Below are 24,575 nucleotides of genomic sequence, written 5' to 3' on the forward strand. Positions count from 1 at the left end.
GGTGGTCGCGCTGGCGAGATTTTCGGGTATTTTGGATTTTCTGAAAAACCTACTTTTGCACACTAGTCCTAGGTTTTTTGCCCGATCTGACCCAAACCGGTGCAGAAAGATTCTCTGGAGTCTGACTGCCAACAGGGATCGGGAAACAGTTGGAATTTCCATCCACGTTGGCGACGGTACGCCAAAACGTTGGGGGTGGGCGAGGCGGGCTTTACTTAAACGGCTATAACTCTCCAACGGAATGAGACAATTGCACCCAACTCGGTACACCTGTGTACGGGCTCAGCCCGTGGTCACGTGAAGAGGAATGCGGCGACTGGCCACTTGGTGGCGCTGTAAACAGAAAAAAACACAACATGGGTGGCTGAATATCACGTGACGTTTCACACGTGCACAATGTTTTCATACCACATGATAGAACTCCTCATTCCGAACAACTTTGCCTCCAGGACAACTGCTGTGAACTAAGTCGTCCGTCAAATATTGGAGACTATTTGAAGAATTGAGGAGAAAAAAGAAAACCCTCCTCACACAGACCGGTCCTAGACTGTTTCGTATCTCTCGAGCAACCGCTTCTCGGCCTTTTGGCTAAGATCAAGTGTCTGGTCCCAAGGTAGAGACAGCGATCGCCTCTTGGAGGTTTTTCCGGCTCGGGTCCTTCCGTGACTTGAGCCTCAAACTTTTGAGAGGTACATTGATCCAGCTGCTTTTATTCCGGTTCGGTTTTAAGGTAAGACCTTTTTTATCTATTTATTTATTTATTTATTTATTGTTTTAAGTTTTAGGCTGTTGGTGCCTCCACCATGTCGGCTGCCCGTGCCGGCATGCGGAGGCACCACAGCGTGCGGTTTTTATTTAAAGAGGTGAATGGTAAGCTCCTGGGGTTGTCACGTCTTGACTTCTCCAGGAAGCTGATCCAGAAAACCCTCAATTTTAAACCTGATGACTTGAACTGCTTGGTAACTCTCCCCCTGAACAAAGGTTTTGATTTAAGTTTCAAAAGCGCTTCCCTGTTAACTGAATTCTGGCAAAGGTTTGATGCATGCAAAGCCCAGTTTTCAATGTTTACTGTGGAAAAACTTTCTGACAATTCACTTAAAACCGTGATTGTCAGGATGTTTAATGAAACTGTGAATGGAGAAGACATTTGTGTCTGGTTGGGTAGATTTTGCACTGTTCGGGGGCAACCAGTCAAAGTGTTAGATGAAGACGGCATCTGGAATTGCTCCTGGCGAATTCCCATTAAACAATGGGAAGACGCCGGGGGCTACCAGGGCCTGAAACACCTACCTTCAATGATTGTTTTGGGAGAGAACAGAGGCTACATTCACTATCAAGGAATGCCTAAATTGTGCAGAAAGTGTGGGAGAATGGGGCATTTAGCCGATGCATGCAATGAATTAACATGTGGGAAGTGTAGAGGAATTGGTCATACTTTTGAAGAATGTACCATTGGCAGAAGGTGTAATCTTTGTGGTGAAACTAACCATCTCTACAGAGATTGCCCTAAAAGTTTTGCCAACAAATTGAAAGGTAACAAAATGGCCGCCCCACATGTGGAACAAACAAAAGAGCAAAGGAAGGAGGAGGCGGTCCCTGAGGTTTTGGCGGGAAATTCTATTTCCCAGCCAGCCTCAGGGAGTGGGCAGGAGGAAGGAAGTGGGGCGGCCATAGGGGCGGAGCCAAGTTTTAACAGCAAACAGAGTGAGGAAGCCGTTCCCCAACAAGAGATAAGCGAAAACAAAATAGAGGAGGAGGATGTAACGGCTTCCTCGCTCTACACCGTATCGGAGGTTAGCGTGGTGGATAGTGGGGGTGAATCCGAGGGTTCACTTCCCAATGCTCAGGTGCAAAAAAGGTCTGCGAGATCTCCTCTGCTTCAAACAGAGGAGAAAAGGCTGCGGGCATCGCTCCGGCTAGATAGTACCTCCTTGGTAGATCTAGACCGTGTGTGGCCCGCAGATTCTCCCAATGAAGTCTCCTTTTTGCACGTTAAGCTAATAACATCGTCACCGAAGGATCCACAAGAGGCCCCCTCTGTGGACTCCAAGGTGACGAGCATTTGCCCTCCTGATCCCAGTTTTTCTGGGGAAAAGGAGAAGCAAGTGATACATGACATAACATGATTTTAATGTAACTTTCTGCAGTCTTTTGGTTTTATTCTTCTATTAATGCTTGTATTTTTAACCATACTGCTCATGGCCCTCACTATCTCTACAATCAATGTGAGAAGTGTGAGGTCTACTCTGCGAGCACAGAGTGTGTTATCCTTTTTAAAAACTTTTAAGTCAGATGTGTTTTTATTGCAAGAATGTGGTTTGCCTTTTTTAACAAATTACAGGAAGTGGGAGGAGATTTGGACCCCAGGATTTTCCATTTGGAGTGGGTCCAATTTTAACAAAAATGACGGTGTTGCTATTTTAATCAAAAATCCCAACCTTTTGGTGAAGGGCAGCACTGTGGTGAGGGACGGGCGGGCAATTTTAGCAAATCTGACTTTTTTAGGTAAGGATCTTAATATTTTAAATATGTATGGTTTTACAGAAAAAAATAACAGGTATGAGCTTTTAGAAGACTCGCAACCCCACATGCTAGGCAGGGCTCCCCTAGTGGTAGCAGGGGATTTTAATTGTGTTTTATCAAAAAATGACAGAAAGAGGGTAGGAGATGATTTTAAGGTAGACAAGACATCGGTTTTATTACAAAATATAGTCAAAGATTTTAAGTTAGTCGACTGTTTTAAAACAATGCATCAAAGAGAGGAGGGCTTCACCTGGTTCAGTGGTGACGGTGCCAGAGCCTCTCGAATTGACTATGTTTTTACAAGGGACCTCCCGCCGACCGATGCTACATTGACCCCCCTCTTTTTTTCCGATCACATGATGCTGTCTTGCACTCTTTCACTTCCCACGGGTGTGACTGCAGGGGGAGGGCTGTGGAAGCTGAACTGTTCCCTGTTAGAAGACGAGGAAGTGGTAAAAGAGTATAGGGAGCAGTTCAGCCAATGGCAGACCCTCCAGGACTTTTATGACTCACGTGCACAGTGGTGGGAGATGGTGAAACATAGGACAGGACGGTTTTTTAAACAAATTGGGAGAGAAAAAAAGAATAAAGAAAAAAGACGCATGATGGGGTTGCAAAAAAGACTGCAGAGATATTTTAACCTTTTAAACAATGGATTGGATTTTACAAATGAAATAAAAGAAGTAAAGAAAGAAATGTCAGATCTGTCTGAAATAAAGAGCAAAGGTGTCATTTTAAGATGTAAAGAAAGGGAGTTAGAGGAAGGAGAGAAGTGTACCAGATATTTTTTTAAAAAGACAATAGCTCGGGGAGGGTCCATTAATGCTTTAAAAACTTTTAGAGGGGAGGAAGTAAACACAACTGACCGGATTTTAGGGGAAATTGAAAGTTTTTACAGTAATTTATATGACACTAAAGAGGTACACAATGGCACCTTAGAGGACGTTTTAGGGGTTTTAGATAAAAAAGTTAAGAGTCCAAATGTGCTTTTATCCCAGGATTTTAATCTTTTAGAGTTGACAAAAGCTGTAAAGGGTTTTAAGAAGGGGAAGTCACCGGGCATGGACGGACTCCCCTTTGAGTTTTACCTGACTTTCTGGGACATTTTAGCACACGACTTACTTACAGTTTTTAAAGAATTTGAGACTCTTGACAGACTTCCAGACAGCTTTAGAGTAGGGATAGTTACACTACTGTACAAAAAAGGAGACAAGACTGACTTAAGAAACTGGCGACCAATCACTCTTTTAAATTATGATTGTAAACTTTTTAGTAAAATTTTAGCTACACGCATGTCGACCGTTTTAGAGGACGTAATCCACCTGGATCAAGCTTGCGCTGTGCCCGGCAGGAAGATCACGGACAGCCTAATACTGATCAGAGACGCCATCTGTTATGCGAGAGACAGAAACATTCGGCTTGTAGTCCTAAATTTAGACTTCGAAAAAGCATTTGATCGAGTTTCGCACCAGTACCTCCTTCAGGTACTGCAAAAAATGGGCTTTTCTGAGAGGTTTCTAGCTTGGGTGGGACTGCTGTATGAGGACTTAGGCAGCAAAATTCTTGTAAATGGGCATCTTACCAAAGCTGTAAATATCCGCAGCGGTGTCCGTCAGGGGTGTCCCTTATCTCCCCTTCTGTACGTGGCTTGTATTGAGCCACTGGCACAAATCTTGAGAAGGGATAAATGGATTAAAGGACTAGACATCCCAGGAACTGGTGGACTGACGGCGACCTGTGTTTTATATATGGACGACGTGACCCTTTTAGCGACTGACCTTTTATCGGTACGAAGAGCAATGGACTTGACTGACTGGTACGGTCGGGCCTCGGGCGCCAAGCTTAACAGGAGTAAGTCCGAGGCCCTGCTCTTTGGGCCGTGGGGGAACGTTGACAAAGGCGGACTAGATTTGGATTTTAAAGATAATAATTTGAAAATTTTAGGTGTGAAATTTGACAGGGAGGGTGGAGGACAGGGTAACTGGACTGACATGTTAGGGAAAGTTAGGCAAAGACTGGGCTTTTGGGGACTAAGACAACTGACGTATGAAGGCAAGATTTTAATTTTTAAAGCTGTGATTTTACCACTGATTTTACTTGTCTGTTCTGTTTTTAGTCCCCCAAGACGATTCCTAGCCAAGTTGGAGAGGGCGGTATTTTATTTCCTGTGGGGGTCCAAGTGGGAAAGACTCAAGAGGGAGGTCGTCAAAAAGAAAAAAGAGAATGGCGGGAAAGGCCTCCCAGACCCCCACCTGTTTTTAGGCAGCCGCTTTGCCGCCCTCCACATCCAGTATGCACTGACCCCATCCAGAGAACACAAGACAGCAGCCATGACCCGATTCTGGATGGGGTCATACCTAAGAAGCTTGAAAATTTTACCCATTGATCTTAAAAGTCCAGTGTCTTTTAATTTGTCAAAAGAACACCTTTTTATTAAGACATTTTTAAAGAAATACCTTTTAGAAACAAATGATGCCACTATTTTAACTAACCACAAGTCTCTTGTCTCTCTTGTGCAGGATCGAGAATCGGTGAGTCCAGTTCCAGGCCTCACACTAGGTGAGGCCAAAGACGTTTGGAGGAACGCAGCCCACCCAGCTCTCCAGAACAGGCTCAAGGACTTGTCGTGGATGGTGGCTCATGAGATCCTCCCGGTCAGGGCGGTCATGCACTCCAGAGGCATGGCCAAAAACCCCACCTGCCCACGGTCCGGATGTGGTTCCCCGGAGACCGTCCAACATCTGCTCTGGGAGTGCGGTGCTGCGCGGGACCTGTGGGCCAAGACCAGCCCCCTGGTTTTCCCGTGCCTGCCGGCGGGTCGGGCCCAGGTGGGATACAGGCTCGCCATCCTGGGGGTGGGTCAGGGCTTGAAGGAGCTAACATCACAGCAATTTACCTCGCTCTGGCTCACCCTCAACCATATCAAGGATGCCATCTGGGCCACCAGAAACCTGCTGGTGGGGAAACGCGTTACGGTGCCCCTCCACGCGTGCGAGCAATTAGTTAGATCTGCGCTGCAGGAGGCGCCGGACGTCGTCATTCGGATGGGGGGGCTGGGGTCACACCAAAGAGGTCCCGGCCACCCCCGACCCTGGCCGCCCGTAGATGCACCCTCACCACACCGGCTACGGGAACAGCGGGCCAGCGGGCCGGAGGAGAGGGGATCTCCGCTGGGCGCTGGAAGCGAGGAGTCCGGGGCCTGTTCTGGAGACCTGGAGTGAATGGACATTCTTGATAGGGACTCACCCTCGATCCTGTACAAGAGATGTTTTATGTGGCATAATTTATTGTTTTATTGGTTTTTATCTGACATGTTTTATTGTTTTATTCCTATTATTTAAACCATTTACCTTTCTTTTAAAACATACATGGACTTTTTACACAACACACAAACACAAGAAACTTTTAACAGTAAATAATGTGTCCCTTTTAATATGTGTAAAAATGTGATCTAAAAGAAAAAATGTACATGCAAATGGAAATAATGGAATGACACTGTGACAATAAAACTTTTCGAAAGAAAAAATCTGTTCTTATCAGTTTAATATCTGATACGTGCCCTACCCGGGCACCACATATTAAATTGATTTTTGGTCCTGGGAGATGGCATAGGGGCTTGCTCCGTCCACTCCACGCATCGACCCGGTATTGCAGTACTTCTGGGAACGGTGCACCCTCCTAAAGTGTTCAATGAAAGAAATGTAGTGGTCTTGTGTGGCAGAAGGTGATAATGGAGCTAGTGTGAGTGGGTGTTGTAGGTGATCATGTGCTATACTAGCCTGGGTAGAATTGTGGTGTAAAAACAAGACAAAAAGGAACCCCTGTTCCTCTGTCAGTTTAACATCTGATCCGTCCACTATTCGGGGACGGCGCATTATGTACATTTATGGCTCATGGAGCCGGATGCGGAGCGTGCAAAAAAAAAAAAAAAAAAAAAAAAGCCCCTTTTTTGACTGGCAAACCGCTGGTGAGGATTGGGGAGAGGGGCAGGGTGCTTCTGACTGAAGGCCTGGGAATTCATACTTACCTGGCAGGGGAGACACCATGATCAGGAAGGTGGTTCACCCAGGGCGAGGCTCGGCCATTGCACTCTGGGTTGTGCTGACCCCTGCGAATTCCCCAAATGTGGGAATCTCGACTGCATAATTTATGGTAGTGGGGGACTGCGTTCGCGCTCTCCCCTGGACAACACTGGTTAAAAGGGCAGATTGTTAAAGCTCCACTTGAGGTTCTTTTGTTTTGTTTTTTTTCTCCACTTCTTCAATATCCAGAGGCAGTCCAGAGAGTTGAACTGCGGCGGTTGCTCGAGAGATACGAAACAGTCTAGGACCGGTCTGTGTGAGGAGGGTTTTCTTTTTTCTCCTCAATTCTTCAAATAGTCTCCAATATTTGACGGACGACTTAGTTCACAGCAGTTGTCCTGGAGGCAAAGTTGTTCGGAATGAGGAGTTCTATCATGTGGTATGAAAACATTGTGCACGTGTGAAACGTCACGTGATATTCAGCCACCCATGTTGTGTTTTTTTCTGTTTACAGCGCCACCAAGTGGCCAGTCGCCGCATTCCTCTTCACGTGACCACGGGCTGAGCCCGTACACAGGTGTACCGAGTTGGGTGCAATTGTCTCATTCCGTTGGAGAGTTATAGCCGTTTAAGTAAAGCCCGCCTCGCCCACCCCCAACGTTTTGGCGTACCGTCGCCAACGTGGATGGAAATTCCAACTGTTTCCCGATCCCTGTTGGCAGTCAGACTCCAGAGAATCTTTCTGCACCGGTTTGGGTCAGATCGGGCAAAAAACCTAGGACTAGTGTGCAAAAGTAGGTTTTTCAGAAAATCCAAAATACCCGAAAATCTCGCCAGCGCGACCACCCAATCCGAGGCATGCATCTTGTTCGGCTCGAGCCAAGGATTCCGGTGATGTAAGACACTTGGGTCTGCGACCGACGGTCGAGGAGTTACGAGCCATTTCGTACTTTTGATCGCTGCAGCGCCACCTTGGGGCCGATCGGGGCGAGCCTTGGTGAGGTTGTAGTACCGGGCCGGTCCTACCATCCCTCAGAGTTTCAAGTCTCTACCACGGACGCTTTGGTCTGCCCGCTCACTTTTAAGGCGGAATGTTGATGATCCAAAATCCCAGGTTGCACTCCAGAGTGTCGTGCTGTGCACTCTGTTGTGATCCATTTTCGGTGTCAACCAATCTGAGCTGAGCTTGTTTGCCGGCGACCTTAGACCCTCTCGCCGCGGCCCAGGTGGGCGTGGCCTTTGCCGGCTCCCCCGCCTCGGCGTCGCTGCGTCATCGCTTCTCGGCCTTTTGGCTAAGATCAAGTGTCTTGTCAATCGGCAGTGTTGCGATCGCCTCTTTGTAAGAGTCTGGGTTGTGCTTTCAATAGCAGTTTCCTTTATCTTCAGAGAGGTATATTGTACGGCTCACGGCTGTATTTTATTTATTTTTTTTACTATTTATTTGTCCTTTATTGTGTTGTTTCTGTTTTAAGGAGTAGGTTTTTCTATTGAGAGAACGTGTCTTAAGGTAAGTCTTTTAATATTTTTTTGCTGTTTTAAAGTTTTACTGATTTTGAATAGATTTTAAGTATCTTTTAAAACTGTGGGTGCCTCCAACATGTCGGCTGCCCGTGCCGGCATGCGGAGGCACCACAGTGTGCGTTTTAGTTTTTTAGAAAAAGAAGGAAAGCTGGTGGAAATGTCTAGATTAGACTTTTCTAGGAAATTGATGCAGAAATGTTTAGAGTTTACCCCTGTTGATCTGAATTGTATTCTGACCCTGCCTTTTAACAAAGGCTTTGATGTGAGTTTTAAGAACGCTGCACTGTTAAATGACTTCTGGCAACGCTTTGACACACATAAGACCCAGTTCTCCATGTTCAAAGTTGAGAAACTAACTGATAATACGCAAAAAGTGGTTATTGTGAAGATGTTCAATGAGACTGTAAATGGAGAAGATATTTGCACATGGCTGGGTAGATTTTGCACTGTGAGGGGCCAGGCTATGAAGGTTTATGACGAAGATGGCATTTGGAATTGTTCCTGGAGGGTCCCAATTAAACAATGGGAAGACCCCCAGAGCTTCCAAGGTCTGAGACATCTACCTCAAATGATAGTCCTTGGCGAAAACAGGGGCTACATTCATTACCAAGGAATGCCCAAACTCTGCCGGCGGTGTGGGGAGTTTGGACATCTTGTCGAAGCATGCCAGAAAGTATTTTGTAACAAGTGTAGAGAAATTGGACATTCTTTTGAAGAATGTCCAAATGGCAGAAAGTGCAACCTTTGTGGAGACTACAATCATCTCTACAGAGACTGCCCTAAGTCCTTTGCCAACAAAGTTAAAACACACAAAATGGCTGCCGAGGAAACCAAACCAAAAGATAACGAGGGGGCGGAGAGAAAAAATTCAAATCTCCCGCCAAATCTTGTGAGTGGTGGAGAAGGGACAGGTGACAGAGAAAATGAGGGGGCGGGCCTAAGGAGAGAAGGGGCAGAGCAAAATCCAATCTTCCCGCCAAATTACACAAGTGGAGCAGATGAAAACGAGGAAATGGAACTTCACCAAACACTGATTAGCCATGAGACTGAGACAAGTAAACAGAGAAATGATGGAGTGGGGAAGCAAAACAGTAAAGAACAGGAAGAAAGAGCAGAGGAAGAACGAGAAAAAAACCCAGAGGAAGATGAGGTAAGTAAAGATCTCCCAGGTGTTCAATTGACAAGGAAAAAAAGGAACGCCCAATCTCCCATTGAGGAGACAAATGGGAAAAGGGACCGAGTGGGGAGATTTTCAGATTCTTCCTCATCCGGGGATTTGAATCGACTTTTCCCACTCGGCTCCCCAAACGAAATATCCTTTTTATCAATAGAACTCCAAACATCCACCCCTAAGGTCAGCTCAAGGGGGAAACAGGTTCAATCCCCTGATTCTCCATATATAGAAAGAAGGGAAGAGCTTGTTTCACAGAACACAGATCTCCTTTTTTGAATGTTTTTAGTTAATTTATGTGTCTACTAAAATGTCTTACCTGTCTTTTTTAACTGTTCTGCTCATGACACTCACACTCTCTACTTTAAATGTAAGAAGTGTGCGGTCACAACTGAGAGCAAAAACCATTTTATCCTTTTTACAAAATCAAAACTGTGATATTTTGCTTTTACAAGAATGTGCTTTACCCTTTATGGAAAACTATAGGAAATGGGAAGAGCAGTGGCCCCACTCAACATCCATTTGGAGTGGCTCCAACCATAATAGAGCAGACGGAGTGGCGGTTTTAATTAAAAATCCTCAACTTATGGTGAAGGGGAGCACAGTTGTGAGGGATGGGCGAGCTCTGTTAATACATCTGTCCTTATTAGGATATGATTTTAATATACTAAATATTTATGGTTTTATAGACAAAAGTGACAGGAATGACCTTTTAGAAGATGTGCAGTCCCACCTTTTAGGGAGGGCCCCGATTATCTTAGCAGGGGATTTTAATTGTATTCTAAGTAAAGGTGATAGAAGGGGGGGCGGTGAAGATTTTAAATTAGATAAAACATCTATTTTATTGCAGAAGATAATAAAAGATTTTAAATTGACTGACTGTTTTAGAACCATGCATCCTGGGGAGCAAGGACTCACCTGGTTCAGTGGTGATGGCACCAAAGCTTCCCGTATCGACTATATTTTTACACGGGACCTCGTACCAGTGGATGCTAAATTAACCCCTGTCTTTTTCTCGGACCATGCTATGCTTTCTTGCACCCTCTCATTTCCCACAGGTGTGACGACGGGCAGAGGCCTGTGGAGGCTGAACTGCTCCCTGTTGGAGGACACAGACATTGTTGAGGAATACAGGGAGCAGTACAGACAATGGAAGACCCTCAAAGACTTTTATGATTCACATGCACAGTGGTGGGAAATGGTGAAGGGAAAGACTAAGACTTATTTTAAACGAGCTGGGAAAAAGAAAAAGGATAAAGAGAGGAGATGCATGGTGGGACTGCAAAAGCGATTACAGCGGTATTTTAACCTTTTGAACCAAGGATTTGATTTTAATGAAGATATTCGCCAAGTAAAAAAGACAATGGCGGATCTAGAGGAGAAAAGAAATAAAGGGGTAATTTTACAAAGTAGGGAGAAGGAACTAGAAGAAGGGGAAAAATGTACAAGCTATTTCTTCCGCAAAATAGTGAATAGAGGTGGGGGTATGGTGAGTGTAAAAAACAAAGAAAATAATCTTATAAAAACCACACAAGGTATTTTAAAGGCGGTTGAAGAGTTTTATGGAGAATTGTATGAAGAGAAAGACATTGAGGACGACATTCTAAAAGAAGTTTTAGATTTAGTTGACAAAACAATAAAAGACATTGTACCCCTGACAAAAGATTTTAACAGGATAGAAATGGAAAAATGCTTAAAACAATTCAAAAAAAGGAAGTCACCGGGCGAGGATGGCCTCCCGCTGGAATTTTATCAGACCTTTTGGGATATTTTAGCGCACGACCTTTTAGTTGTTTTTAATGAATTTGAGGACTTGGACAAACTACCAAAAAGCTTCAGGACTGGGATAGTTACACTTTTACACAAAAAAGACCAAAAGACTGACTTAAAAAACTGGCGACCTATAACTCTTTTAAATGTGGATTGTAAATTATTTAGCAAAATTTTAATGGGTCGTATGTCTTCGATTTTAGGAGAGGTGATCCACCCGGATCAAACCTGCGCAGTCCCTGGGAGAAAGATCACAGACAGCCTCATTCTGATGAGAGATACCATCTGTTTCGCGAGAGACAGAAATATTAGACTCGCAGTTTTAAATTTAGATTTTGAAAAAGCGTTTGATCGGGTCTCGCACCAGTACCTATTCCAGGTACTGCAAAAGATGGGTTTTCCGGGGAGATTTGTAGCTTGGGTGGAACTGCTATATAGGGGGATAACTAGCAGGATTTTGGTAAATGGGCACTTAACAAAAACAGTGGATGTTTGCTGTGGTGTCCGTCAGGGATGTCCGTTATCTCCTCTCCTATATGCTGTTTGTATTGAGCCACTAGTGCAGGCTTTGAGAAAGGATAAATGGATCAGGGGACTGACTATACCAGGGACCGGGGGACTGACAGCAAAGACAGTTTTATACATGGACGACGTGAATCTTTTATGTACAGACATTTTATCAATCCACAGGACCATGGACCTGACTGACTGGTTCGGGAGGGCGTCAGGAGCTAGATTAAATAGATCAAAAACACAAGTACAATTTTTCGGACCATGGGGACCTAGAGAAATAGAAAACACAGAACTCGAAGTTAAAAAGACAGGCGTAAAGGTACTGGGGATTAAGTTTGACAAAGAGGGAGGGGGGAAAGAAAACTGGCAAAATGTTTTGGCCAAAGCAAGACAAAGATTAGGGTTTTGGAGATTGAGACAACTCACAATAGAGGGTAAAGTTTTAATCATCAAATCTGTGATTTTACCATTATTTTTACTGCTGTGTTCTGTTTTTTATCCCCCCAGATGGTTCCTTCAAGCTGTAGACCGAGAAATCTTTCGCTTCCTATGGGGAGGAAAATGGGAAAGGCTAAAAAGAGAGGAGATGAAGAAAGCCCCAAAAAACGGAGGGAAAGGAGTACCAAACTTTTATTTGTTTTTAGGGGCATACTACTCTGCACTCCACATAAAATACGCCATAAACGAAAACACAGAAAATAAAACCACAGCCATGAGTCGCTTTTGGATGGGCTCGTATCTAAGAGCCCTGCAAATTTTACCCAGAGATCATACAGTACCAGTAGCTTTTAAACTATCTCCAGCACATGGTTTTATAAAGACGTTTTTAGAAAAATTCCTTCTAGAAGAACAAGATGCTAAAACCTTGATAAATCATCGTCTTCTTCTCTCTATTGTACAGGAACGAGAGCAAGTGAGCCCAGTGCACGGGCTCAGTCTAAGTGAAGCAAAAACAGTTTGGCAGAACGTGTCTCATCCAGCCCTTCGGAACGGACATCGGGACCTGGCATGGATGGCAGCCCATGAGATTCTCCCGGTCAGGGCCGTGATGCATTCCCGGGGCATGGCCAGGATTTCTACGTGCCCACAGCCCGGGTGTGGCGCGCCCGAGACTGTGAGGCACGCGCTCTGGGAATGCAGCGTCGTGAGGGACCTGTGGACGACAGCTGGTCCCCTGCAATTCCCGTACCTACCAGCAGGGGGGGTCCCAGACTACTGGACTACAGTAGGATTGGTGAGCCAGGAGCCAGCAGAAAACTACATCAAACGCTGGCTCACCATGAACTGCATTAAAGACGCTATTTGGACCTCCAGAAACCTGCTGGTAGGAAAGCGCATGCAGGTGTCCCTCCACGCCATCAAAGAGCTGGCAATCTACAGGCTGCAGGAGTACACCGCATGTCGCCATTCGGACGTGGGGACCAGAGCTCCACAGGAAAAGGTCCCCTCGGCCACGAGCCCTGACTGCCCGTAGATGCCCCCCGAATTCAACACCAGGCGGAGCAGCGGAGCCGTGGTTAAAGAGGATCTCCTCTGGGCCACGGGTCGGGTCTCGGGTTCTGTTCCGAGGGATGGATGAGACCTTTTAAAACCTTTTTTTAAAAACTTTTTAAACCCCGAAACCCCTGTAGATAACATTTGTTTCTTATACATAGAGAGAACTCGGCCTTATTTATCTATTTATCCTTTTATGTCTTTTACCTATCCTTTTTATAAAAAAAAAATGTTGTCTGGAGATTGTTTAGTGTACATTTTATTCACCAAGAGCCAAATTTTATCATGTGACCCTTTAATTTTATTTTGTTTTGTTTTTTTTGTTGTTTGTTTCTTTTTTCTAGAGGTTTTCTTTGTCTCTCTATTTGCAGTTTTTATTGTCACACTCCTTTTCCCTGTTTCATGTATTTCCGTCTAGATTAATTTTAACAAGAAGTAAAATGGAAAAAATACTATCTGAAGAATGGATGTAAAAAAAATGTATTGAGACAATAAAAACCTTTTCGAAAGAAAAAAATCTGTTCTTATCAGTTTAATATCTGATACGTGCCCTACCCGGGCACCACATATTAAATTGATTTTTGGTCCTGGGAGATGGCATAGGGGCTTGCTCCGTCCACTCCACGCATCGACCCGGTATTGCAGTACTTCTGGGAACGGTGCACCCTCCTAAAGTGTTCAATGAAAGAAATGTAGTGGTCTTGTGTGGCAGAAGGTGATAATGGAGCTAGTGTGAGTGGGTGTTGTAGGTGATCATGTGCTATACTAGCCTGGGTAGAATTGTGGTGTAAAAACAAGACAAAAAGGAACCCCTGTTCCTCTGTCAGTTTAACATCTGATCCGTCCACTATTCGGGGACGGCGCATTATGTACATTTATGGCTCATGGAGCCGGATGCGGAGCGTGCAAAAAAAAAAAAAAAAAAAAAAAGCCCCTTTTTTGACTGGCAAACCGCTGGTGAGGATTGGGGAGAGGGGCAGGGTGCTTCTGACTGAAGGCCTGGGAATTCATACTTACCTGGCAGGGGAGACACCATGATCAGGAAGGTGGTTCACCCAGGGCGAGGCTCGGCCATTGCACTCTGGGTTGTGCTGACCCCTGCGAATTCCCCAAATGTGGGAATCTCGACTGCATAATTTATGGTAGTGGGGGACTGCGTTCGCGCTCTCCCCTGGACAACACTGGTTAAAAGGGCAGATTGTTAAAGCTCCACTTGAGGTTCTTTTGTTTTGTTTTTTTTTCTCCACTTCTTCAATATCCAGAGGCAGTCCAGAGAGTTGAACTGCGGCGGTTGCTCGAGAGATACGAAACAGTCTAGGACCGGTCTGTGTGAGGAGGGTTTTCTTTTTTCTCCTCAATTCTTCAAATAGTCTCCAATATTTGACGGACGACTTAGTTCACAGCAGTTGTCCTGGAGGCAAAGTTGTTCGGAATGAGGAGTTCTATCATGTGGTATGAAAACATTGTGCACGTGTGAAACGTCACGTGATATTCAGCCACCCATGTTGTGTTTTTTTCTGTTTACAGCGCCACCAAGTGGCCAGTCGCCGCATTCCTCTTCACGTGACCACGGGCTGAGCCCGTACACAGGTGTACCGAGTTGGGTGCAATTGTCTCATTCCGTTGGAGAGTTATAGCCGTTTAAGTAAAGCCCGCCTCGCCCACCCCCAACGTTTTGGCGTACCGTCGCCAACGTGGATGGAAATTCCAACTGTTTCCCGATCCCTGTTGGCAGTCAGACTCCAGAGAATCTTTCTGCACCGGTTTGGGTCAGATCGGGCAAAAAACCTAGGACTAGTGTGCAAAAGTAGGTTTTTCAGAAAATCCAAAATACCCGAAAATCTCGCCAGCGCGACCACCCAATCCGAGGCATGCATCTTGTTCGGCTCGAGCCAAGGATTCCGGTGATGTAAGACACTTGGGTCTGCGACCGACGGTCGAGGAGTTACGAGCCATTTCGTACTTTTGATCGCTGCAGCGCCACCTTGGGGCCGATCGGGGCGAGCCTTGGTGAGGTTGTAGTACCGGGCCGGTCCTACCATCCCTCAGAGTTTCAAGTCTCTACCACGGACGCTTTGGTCTGCCCGCTCACTTTTAAGGCGGAATGTTGATGATCCAAAATCCCAGGTTGCACTCCAGAGTGTCGTGCTGTGCACTCTGTTGTGATCCATTTTCGGTGTCAACCAATCTGAGCTGAGCTTGTTTGCCGGCGACCTTAGACCCTCTCGCCGCGGCCCAGGTGGGCGTGGCCTTTGCCGGCTCCCCCGCCTCGGCGTCGCTGCGTCATCGCTTCTCGGCCTTTTGGCTAAGATCAAGTGTAGTATCTGTTCTTATCAGTTTAATATCTGATACGTGCCCTACCCGGGCACCACATATTAAATTGATTTTTGGTCCTGGGAGATGGCATAGGGGCTTGCTCCGTCCACTCCACGCATCGACCCGGTATTGCAGTACTTCTGGGAACGGTGCACCCTCCTAAAGTGTTCAATGAAAGAAATGTAGTGGTCTTGTGTGGCAGAAGGTGATAATGGAGCTAGTGTGAGTGGGTGTTGTAGGTGATCATGTGCTATACTAGCCTGGGTAGAATTGTGGTGTAAAAACAAGACAAAAAGGAACCCCTGTTCCTCTGTCAGTTTAACATCTGATCCGTCCACTATTCGGGGACAGCGCATTATGTACATTTATGGCTCATGGAGCCGGATGCGGAGCGTGCAAAAAAAAAAAAAAAAAAAAAAAGCCCCTTTTTTGACTGGCAAACCGCTGGTGAGGATTGGGGAGAGGGGCAGGGTGCTTCTGACTGAAGGCCTGGGAATTCATACTTACCTGGCAGGGGAGACACCATGATCAGGAAGGTGGTTCACCCAGGGCGAGGCTCGGCCATTGCACTCTGGGTTGTGCTGACCCCTGCGAATTCCCCAAATGTGGGAATCTCGACTGCATAATTTATGGTAGTGGGGGACTGCGTTCGCGCTCTCCCCTGGACAACACTGGTTAAAAGGGCAGATTGTTAAAGCTCCACTTGAGGTTCTTTTGTTTTGTTTTTTTTCTCCACTTCTTCAATATCCAGAGGCAGTCCAGAGAGTTGAACTGCGGCGGTTGCTCGAGAGATACGAAACAGTCTAGGACCGGTCTGTGTGAGGAGGGTTTTCTTTTTTCTCCTCAATTCTTCAAATAGTCTCCAATATTTGACGGACGACTTAGTTCACAGCAGTTGTCCTGGAGGCAAAGTTGTTCGGAATGAGGAGTTCTATCATGTGGTATGAAAACATTGTGCACGTGTGAAACGTCACGTGATATTCAGCCACCCATGTTGTGTTTTTTTCTGTTTACAGCGCCACCAAGTGGCCAGTCGCCGCATTCCTCTTCACGTGACCACGGGCTGAGCCCGTACACAGGTGTACCGAGTTGGGTGCAATTGTCTCATTCCGTTGGAGAGTTATAGCCGTTTAAGTAAAGCCCGCCTCGCCCACCCCCAACGTTTTGGCGTACCGTCGCCAACGTGGATGGAAATTCCAACTGTTTCCCGATCCCTGTTGGCAGTCAGACTCCAGAGAATCTTTCTGCACCGGTTTGGGTCAGATCGGGCAAAAAACCTAGGACTAGTGTGCAAAAGTAGGTTTTTCAGAAAATCCAAAATACCCGAAAATCTCGCCAGCGCGACCACCCAATCCGAGGCATGCATCTTGTTCGGCTCGAGCCAAGGATTCCGGTGATGTAAGACACTTGGGTCTGCGACCGACGGTCGAGGAGTTACGAGCCATTTCGTACTTTTGATCGCTGCAGCGCCACCTTGGGGCCGATCGGGGCGAGCCTTGGTGAGGTTGTAGTACCGGGCCGGTCCTACCATCCCTCAGAGTTTCAAGTCTCTACCACGGACGCTTTGGTCTGCCCGCTCACTTTTAAGGCGGAATGTTGATGATCCAAAATCCCAGGTTGCACTCCAGAGTGTCGTGCTGTGCACTCTGTTGTGATCCATTTTCGGTGTCAACCAATCTGAGCTGAGCTTGTTTGCCGGCGACCTTAGACCCTCTCGCCGCGGCCCAGGTGGGCGTGGCCTTTGCCGGCTCCCCCGCCTCGGCGTCGCTGCGTCATCGCTTCTCTGCCTTTTGGCTAAGATCAAGTGTAGTATCTGTTCTTATCAGTTTAATATCTGATACGTGCCCTACCCGGGCACCACATATTAAATTGATTTTTGGTCCTGGGAGATGGCATAGGGGCTTGCTCCGTCCACTCCACGCATCGACCCGGTATTGCAGTACTTCTGGGAACGGTGCACCCTCCTAAAGTGTTCAATGAAAGAAATGTAGTGGTCTTGTGTGGCAGAAGGTGATAATGGAGCTAGTGTGAGTGGGTGTTGTAGGTGATCATGTGCTATACTAGCCTGGGTAGAATTGTGGTGTAAAAACAAGACAAAAAGGAACCCCTGTTCCTCTGTCAGTTTAACATCTGATCCGTCCACTATTCGGGGACGGCGCATTATGTACATTTATGGCTCATGGAGCCGGATGCGGAGCGTGCAAAAAAAAAAAAAAAAAAAAAAAGCCCCTTTTTTGACTGGCAAACCGCTGGTGAGGATTGGGGAGAGGGGCAGGGTGCTTCTGACTGAAGGCCTGGGAATTCATACTTACCTGGCAGGGGAGACACCATGATCGGGAAGGTGGTTCACCCAGGGCGAGGCTCGGCCATTGCACTCTGGGTTGTGCTGACCCCTGCGAATTCCCCAAATGTGGGAATCTCGACTGCATAATTTATGGTAGTGGGGGACTGCGTTCGCGCTCTCCCCTGGACAACACTGGTTAAAAGGGCAGATTGTTAAAGCTCCACTTGAGGTTCTTTTGTTTTGTTTTTTTTCTCCACTTCTTCAATATCCAGAGGCAGTCCAGAGAGTTGAACTGCGGCGGTTGCTCGAGAGATACGAAACAGTCTAGGACCGGTCTGTGTGAGGAGGGTTTTCTTTTTTCTCCTCAATTCTTCAAATAGTCTCCAATATTTGACGGACGACTTAGTTCACAGCAGTTGTCCTGGAGGCAAAGTTGTTCGGAATGAGGAGTTCTATCATGTGGTATGAAAACATTGTGCACGTGTGAAACGTCACGTGATATTCAGCCACCCATGTTGTGTTTTTTTCTGTTTACAGCGCCACCAAGTGGCCAGTCGCCGCATTCCTCTTCACGTGACCACGGGCTGAGCCCGTACACAGGTGTACCGAGTTGGGTGCAATTGTCTCATTCCGTTGGAGAGTTATAGCCGTTTAAGTAAAGCCCGCCTCGCCCACCCCCAACGTTTTGGCGTACCGTCGCCAACGTGGATGGAAATTCCAACTGTTTCCCGATCCCTGTTGGCAGTCAGACTCCAGAGAATCTTTCTGCACCGGTTTGGGTCAGATCGGGCAAAAAACCTAGGACTAGTGTGCAAAAGTAGGTTTTTCAGAAAATCCAAAATACCCGAAAATCTCGCCAGCGCGACCACCCAATCCGAGGCATGCATCTTGTTCGGCTCGAGCCAAGGATTCCGGTGATGTAAGACACTTGGGTCTGCGACCGACGGTCGAGGAGTTACGAGCCATTTCGTACTTTTGATCGCTGCAGCGCCACCTTGGGGCCGATCGGGGCGAGCCTTGGTGAGGTTGTAGTACCGGGCCGGTCCTACCATCCCTCAGAGTTTCAAGTCTCTACCACGGACGCTTTGGTCTGCCCGCTCACTTTTAAGGCGGAATGTTGATGATCCAAAATCCCAGGTTGCACTCCAGAGTGTCGTGCTGTGCACTCTGTTGTGATCCATTTTCGGTGTCAACCAATCTGAGCTGAGCTTGTTTGCCGGCGACCTTAGACCCTCTCGCCGCGGCCCAGGTGGGCGTGGCCTTTGCCGGCTCCCCCGCCTCGGCGTCGCTGCGTCATCGCTTCTCGGCCTTTTGGCTAAGATCAAGTGTAGTATCTGTTCTTATCAGTTTAATATCTGATACGTGCCCTACCCGGGCACCACATATTAAATTGATTTTTGGTCCTGGGAGATGGCATAGGGGCTTGCTCCGTCCACTCCACGCATCGACCCGGTATTGCAGTACTTCTGGGAACGGTGCACCCTCCTAAAGTGTTCAATGAAAGAAATGTAGTGGTCTTGTGTGGCAGAAGGTGATAATGGAGCTAGTGTGAGTGGGTGTTGTAGGTGATCATGTGCTATACTAGCCTGGGTAGAATTGTGGTGTAAAAACAAGACAAAAAGGAACCCCTGTTCCTCTGTCAGTTTAACATCTGATCCGTCCACTATTCGGGGACGGCGCATTATGTACATTTATGGCTCATGGAGCCGGATGCGGAGCGTGCAAAAAAAAAAAAAAAAAAAAAAAGCCCCTTTTTTGACTGGCAAACCGCTGGTGAGGATTGGGGAGAGGGGCAGGGTGCTTCTGACTGAAGGCCTGGGAATTCATACTTACCTGGCAGGGGAGACACCATGATCGGGAAGGTGGTTCACCCAGGGCGAGGCTCGGCCATTGCACTCTGGGTTGTGCTGACCCCTGCGAATTCCCCAAATGTGGGAATCTCGACTGCATAATTTATGGTAGTGGGGGACTGCGTTCGCGCTCTCCCCTGGACAACACTGGTTAAAAGGGCAGATTGTTAAAGCTCCACTTGAGGTTCTTTTGTTTTGTTTTTTTTCTCCACTTCTTCAATATCCAGAGGCAGTCCAGAGAGTTGAACTGCGGCGGTTGCTCGAGAGATACGAAACAGTCTAGGACCGGTCTGTGTGAGGAGGGTTTTCTTTTTTCTCCTCAATTCTTCAAATAGTCTCCAATATTTGACGGACGACTTAGTTCACAGCAGTTGTCCTGGAGGCAAAGTTGTTCGGAATGAGGAGTTCTATCATGTGGTATGAAAACATTGTGCACGTGTGAAACGTCACGTGATATTCAGCCACCCATGTTGTGTTTTTTTCTGTTTACAGCGCCACCAAGTGGCCAGTCGCCGCATTCCTCTTCACGTGACCACGGGCTGAGCCCGTACACAGGTGTACCGAGTTGGGTGCAATTGTCTCATTCCGTTGGAGAGTTATAGCCGTTTAAGTAAAGCCCGCCTCGCCCACCCCCAACGTTTTGGCGTACCGTCGCCAACGTGGATGGAAATTCCAACTGTTTCCCGATCCCTGTTGGCAGTCAGACTCCAGAGAATCTTTCTGCACCGGTTTGGGTCAGATCGGGCAAAAAACCTAGGACTAGTGTGCAAAAGTAGGTTTTTCAGAAAATCCAAAATACCCGAAAATCTCGCCAGCGCGACCACCCAATCCGAGGCATGCATCTTGTTCGGCTCGAGCCAAGGATTCCGGTGATGTAAGACACTTGGGTCTGCGACCGACGGTCGAGGAGTTACGAGCCATTTCGTACTTTTGATCGCTGCAGCGCCACCTTGGGGCCGATCGGGGCGAGCCTTGGTGAGGTTGTAGTACCGGGCCGGTCCTACCATCCCTCAGAGTTTCAAGTCTCTACCACGGACGCTTTGGTCTGCCCGCTCACTTTTAAGGCGGAATGTTGATGATCCAAAATCCCAGGTTGCACTCCAGAGTGTCGTGCTGTGCACTCTGTTGTGATCCATTTTCGGTGTCAACCAATCTGAGCTGAGCTTGTTTGCCGGCGACCTTAGACCCTCTCGCCGCGGCCCAGGTGGGCGTGGCCTTTGCCGGCTCCCCCGCCTCGGCGTCGCTGCGTCATCGCTTCTCGGCCTTTTGGCTAAGATCAAGTGTAGTATCTGTTCTTATCAGTTTAATATCTGATACGTGCCCTACCCGGGCACCACATATTAAATTGATTTTTGGTCCTGGGAGATGGCATAGGGGCTTGCTCCGTCCACTCCACGCATCGACCCGGTATTGCAGTACTTCTGGGAACGGTGCACCCTCCTAAAGTGTTCAATGAAAGAAATGTAGTGGTCTTGTGTGGCAGAAGGTGATAATGGAGCTAGTGTGAGTGGGTGTTGTAGGTGATCATGTGCTATACTAGCCTGGGTAGAATTGTGGTGTAAAAACAAGACAAAAAGGAACCCCTGTTCCTCTGTCAGTTTAACATCTGATCCGTCCACTATTCGGGGACGGCGCATTATGTACATTTATGGCTCATGGAGCCGGATGCGGAGCGTGCAAAAAAAAAAAAAAAAAAAAAAAGCCCCTTTTTTGACTGGCAAACCGCTGGTGAGGATTGGGGAGAGGGGCAGGGTGCTTCTGACTGAAGGCCTGGGAATTCATACTTACCTGGCAGGGGAGACACCATGATCAGGAAGGTGGTTCACCCAGGGCGAGGCTCGGCCATTGCACTCTGGGTTGTGCTGACCCCTGCGAATTCCCCAAATGTGGGAATCTCGACTGCATAATTTATGGTAGTGGGGGACTGCGTTCGCGCTCTCCCCTGGACAACACTGGTTAAAAGGGCAGATTGTTAAAGCTCCACTTGAGGTTCTTTTGTTTTGTTTTTTTTCTCCACTTCTTCAATATCCAGAGGCAGTCCAGAGAGTTGAACTGCGGCGGTTGCTCGAGAGATACGAAACAGTCTAGGACCGGTCTGTGTGAGGAGGGTTTTCTTTTTTCTCCTCAATTCTTCAAATAGTCTCCAATATTTGACGGACGACTTAGTTCACAGCAGTTGTCCTGGAGGCAAAGTTGTTCGGAATGAGGAGTTCTATCATGTGGTATGAAAACATTGTGCACGTGTGAAACGTCACGTGATATTCAGCCACCCATGTTGTGTTTTTTTCTGTTTACAGCGCCACCAAGTGGCCAGTCGCCGCATTCCTCTTCACGTGACCACGGGCTGAGCCCGTACACAGGTGTACCGAGTTGGGTGCAATTGTCTCATTCCGTTGGAGAGTTATAGCCGTTTAAGTAAAGCCCGCCTCGCCCACCCCCAACGTTTTGGCGTACCGTCGCCAACGTGGATGGAAATTCCAACTGTTTCCCGATCCCTGTTGGCAGTCAGACTCCAGAGAATCTTTCTGCACCGGTTTGGGTCAGATCGGGCAAAAAACCTAGGACTAGTGTGCAAAAGTAGGTTTTTCAGAAAATCCAAAATACCCGAAAATCTCGCCAGCGCGACCACCCAATCCGAGGCATTCATCTTGTTCGGCTCGAGCCAAGGATTCCGGTGATGTAAGACACTTGGGTCTGCGACCGACGGTCGAGGAGTTACGAGCCATTTCGTACTTTTGATCGCTGCAGCGCCACCTTGGGGCCGATCGGGGCGAGCCTTGGTGAGGTTGTAGTACCGGGCCGGTCCTACCATCCCTCAGAGTTTCAAGTCTCTACCACGGACGCTTTGGTCTGCCCGCTCACTTTTAAGGCGGAATGTTGATGATCCAAAATCCCAGGTTGCACTCCAGAGTGTCGTGCTGTGCACTCTGTTGTGATCCATTTTCGGTGTCAACCAATCTGAGCTGAGCTTGTTTGCCGGCGACCTTAGACCCTCTCGCCGCGGCCCAGGTGGGCGTGGCCTTTGCCGGCTCCCCCGCCTCGGCGTCGCTGCGTCATCGCTTCTCGGCCTTTTGGCTAAGATCAAGTGTAGTATCTGTTCTTATCAGTTTAATATCTGATACGTGCCCTACCCGGGCACCACATATTAAATTGATTTTTGGTCCTGGGAGATGGCATAGGGGCTTGCTCCGTCCACTCCACGCATCGACCCGGTATTGCAGTACTTCTGGGAACGGTGCACCCTCCTAAAGTGTTCAATGAAAGAAATGTAGTGGTCTTGTGTGGCAGAAGGTGATAATGGAGCTAGTGTGAGTGGGTGTTGTAGGTGATCATGTGCTATACTAGCCTGGGTAGAATTGTGGTGTAAAAACAAGACAAAAAGGAACCCCTGTTCCTCTGTCAGTTTAACATCTGATCCGTCCACTATTCGGGGACGGCGCATTATGTACATTTATGGCTCATGGAGCCGGATGCGGAGCGTGCAAAAAAAAAAAAAAAAAAAAAAAGCCCCTTTTTTGACTGGCAAACCGCTGGTGAGGATTGGGGAGAGGGGCAGGGTGCTTCTGACTGAAGGCCTGGGAATTCATACTTACCTGGCAGGGGAGACACCATGATCGGGAAGGTGGTTCACCCAGGGCGAGGCTCGGCCATTGCACTCTGGGTTGTGCTGACCCCTGCGAATTCCCCAAATGTGGGAATCTCGACTGCATAATTTATGGTAGTGGGGGACTGCGTTCGCGCTCTCCCCTGGACAACACTGGTTAAAAGGGCAGATTGTTAAAGCTCCACTTGAGGTTCTTTTGTTTTGTTTTTTTTCTCCACTTCTTCAATATCCAGAGGCAGTCCAGAGAGTTGAACTGCGGCGGTTGCTCGAGAGATACGAAACAGTCTAGGACCGGTCTGTGTGAGGAGGGTTTTCTTTTTTCTCCTCAATTCTTCAAATAGTCTCCAATATTTGACGGACGACTTAGTTCACAGCAGTTGTCCTGGAGGCAAAGTTGTTCGGAATGAGGAGTTCTATCATGTGGTATGAAAACATTGTGCACGTGTGAAACGTCACGTGATATTCAGCCACCCATGTTGTGTTTTTTTCTGTTTACAGCGCCACCAAGTGGCCAGTCGCCGCATTCCTCTTCACGTGACCACGGGCTGAGCCCGTACACAGGTGTACCGAGTTGGGTGCAATTGTCTCATTCCGTTGGAGAGTTATAGCCGTTTAAGTAAAGCCCGCCTCGCCCACCCCCAACGTTTTGGCGTACCGTCGCCAACGTGGATGGAAATTCCAACTGTTTCCCGATCCCTGTTGGCAGTCAGACTCCAGAGAATCTTTCTGCACCGGTTTGGGTCAGATCGGGCAAAAAACCTAGGACTAGTGTGCAAAAGTAGGTTTTTCAGAAAATCCAAAATACCCGAAAATCTCGCCAGCGCGACCACCCAATCCGAGGCATGCATCTTGTTCGGCTCGAGCCAAGGATTCCGGTGATGTAAGACACTTGGGTCTGCGACCGACGGTCGAGGAGTTACGAGCCATTTCGTACTTTTGATCGCTGCAGCGCCACCTTGGGGCCGATCGGGGCGAGCCTTGGTGAGGTTGTAGTACCGGGCCGGTCCTACCATCCCTCAGAGTTTCAAGTCTCTACCACGGACGCTTTGGTCTGCCCGCTCACTTTTAAGGCGGAATGTTGATGATCCAAAATCCCAGGTTGCACTCCAGAGTGTCGTGCTGTGCACTCTGTTGTGATCCATTTTCGGTGTCAACCAATCTGAGCTGAGCTTGTTTGCCGGCGACCTTAGACCCTCTCGCCGCGGCCCAGGTGGGCGTGGCCTTTGCCGGCTCCCCCGCCTCGGCGTCGCTGCGTCATCGCTTCTCGGCCTTTTGGCTAAGATCAAGTGTAGTATCTGTTCTTATCAGTTTAATATCTGATACGTGCCCTACCCGGGCACCACATATTAAATTGATTTTTGGTCCTGGGAGATGGCATAGGGGCTTGCTCCGTCCACTCCACGCATCGACCCGGTATTGCAGTACTTCTGGGAACGGTGCACCCTCCTAAAGTGTTCAATGAAAGAAATGTAGTGGTCTTGTGTGGCAGAAGGTGATAATGGAGCTA

General features: G+C 47.6%; 13 non-coding genes and 2 pseudogenes across 13 annotated transcripts; all 15 read left to right on the forward strand.

Moving 5' to 3' along the window:
* The first annotated feature begins 6,028 nt into the window (after positions 1-6,028).
* Positions 6,029-6,202, forward strand: LOC148996657 (U2 spliceosomal RNA; annotated as a pseudogene).
* A 340-nt stretch (positions 6,203-6,542) lies between these two features.
* LOC148996658 (U1 spliceosomal RNA) lies at positions 6,543-6,707 on the forward strand. The gene has a single exon (XR_016150427.1). It is a non-coding gene; the product is annotated as a U1 spliceosomal RNA (small nuclear RNA).
* Positions 6,708-13,509: 6,802 nt separating this feature from the next.
* Positions 13,510-13,684, forward strand: LOC148996659 (U2 spliceosomal RNA; annotated as a pseudogene).
* A 339-nt stretch (positions 13,685-14,023) lies between these two features.
* Positions 14,024-14,188, forward strand: LOC148996660 (U1 spliceosomal RNA). Its single transcript, XR_016150429.1, has one exon. It is a non-coding gene; the product is annotated as a U1 spliceosomal RNA (small nuclear RNA).
* Positions 14,189-15,299: 1,111 nt separating this feature from the next.
* Positions 15,300-15,490, forward strand: LOC148996661 (U2 spliceosomal RNA). Its single transcript, XR_016148921.1, has one exon. It is a non-coding gene; the product is annotated as a U2 spliceosomal RNA (small nuclear RNA).
* A 339-nt stretch (positions 15,491-15,829) lies between these two features.
* On the forward strand, positions 15,830-15,994 carry LOC148996662 (U1 spliceosomal RNA). Its single transcript, XR_016150430.1, has one exon. It is a non-coding gene; the product is annotated as a U1 spliceosomal RNA (small nuclear RNA).
* Positions 15,995-17,104: 1,110 nt separating this feature from the next.
* On the forward strand, positions 17,105-17,295 carry LOC148996663 (U2 spliceosomal RNA). Its single transcript, XR_016149344.1, has one exon. It is a non-coding gene; the product is annotated as a U2 spliceosomal RNA (small nuclear RNA).
* Positions 17,296-17,634: 339 nt separating this feature from the next.
* LOC148996664 (U1 spliceosomal RNA) lies at positions 17,635-17,799 on the forward strand. Its single transcript, XR_016147676.1, has one exon. It is a non-coding gene; the product is annotated as a U1 spliceosomal RNA (small nuclear RNA).
* Positions 17,800-18,909: 1,110 nt separating this feature from the next.
* On the forward strand, positions 18,910-19,100 carry LOC148996665 (U2 spliceosomal RNA). Its single transcript, XR_016148932.1, has one exon. It is a non-coding gene; the product is annotated as a U2 spliceosomal RNA (small nuclear RNA).
* A 339-nt stretch (positions 19,101-19,439) lies between these two features.
* LOC148996666 (U1 spliceosomal RNA) lies at positions 19,440-19,604 on the forward strand. Its single transcript, XR_016147678.1, has one exon. It is a non-coding gene; the product is annotated as a U1 spliceosomal RNA (small nuclear RNA).
* A 1,110-nt stretch (positions 19,605-20,714) lies between these two features.
* On the forward strand, positions 20,715-20,905 carry LOC148996667 (U2 spliceosomal RNA). Its single transcript, XR_016148943.1, has one exon. It is a non-coding gene; the product is annotated as a U2 spliceosomal RNA (small nuclear RNA).
* A 339-nt stretch (positions 20,906-21,244) lies between these two features.
* On the forward strand, positions 21,245-21,409 carry LOC148996668 (U1 spliceosomal RNA). Its single transcript, XR_016150431.1, has one exon. It is a non-coding gene; the product is annotated as a U1 spliceosomal RNA (small nuclear RNA).
* A 1,110-nt stretch (positions 21,410-22,519) lies between these two features.
* Positions 22,520-22,710, forward strand: LOC148996669 (U2 spliceosomal RNA). Its single transcript, XR_016148954.1, has one exon. It is a non-coding gene; the product is annotated as a U2 spliceosomal RNA (small nuclear RNA).
* A 339-nt stretch (positions 22,711-23,049) lies between these two features.
* Positions 23,050-23,214, forward strand: LOC148996670 (U1 spliceosomal RNA). The gene has a single exon (XR_016147679.1). It is a non-coding gene; the product is annotated as a U1 spliceosomal RNA (small nuclear RNA).
* A 1,110-nt stretch (positions 23,215-24,324) lies between these two features.
* LOC148996671 (U2 spliceosomal RNA) lies at positions 24,325-24,515 on the forward strand. Its single transcript, XR_016148965.1, has one exon. It is a non-coding gene; the product is annotated as a U2 spliceosomal RNA (small nuclear RNA).
* Positions 24,516-24,575: the final 60 nt, after the last annotated feature.

The sequence above is a fragment of the Pimephales promelas genome, chromosome 2 (assembly GCF_988280905.1).
Source record: "Pimephales promelas chromosome 2, fPimPro1.hap1.1, whole genome shotgun sequence".
Classification (NCBI taxonomy): Eukaryota; Metazoa; Chordata; class Actinopteri; order Cypriniformes; family Leuciscidae; genus Pimephales; species Pimephales promelas.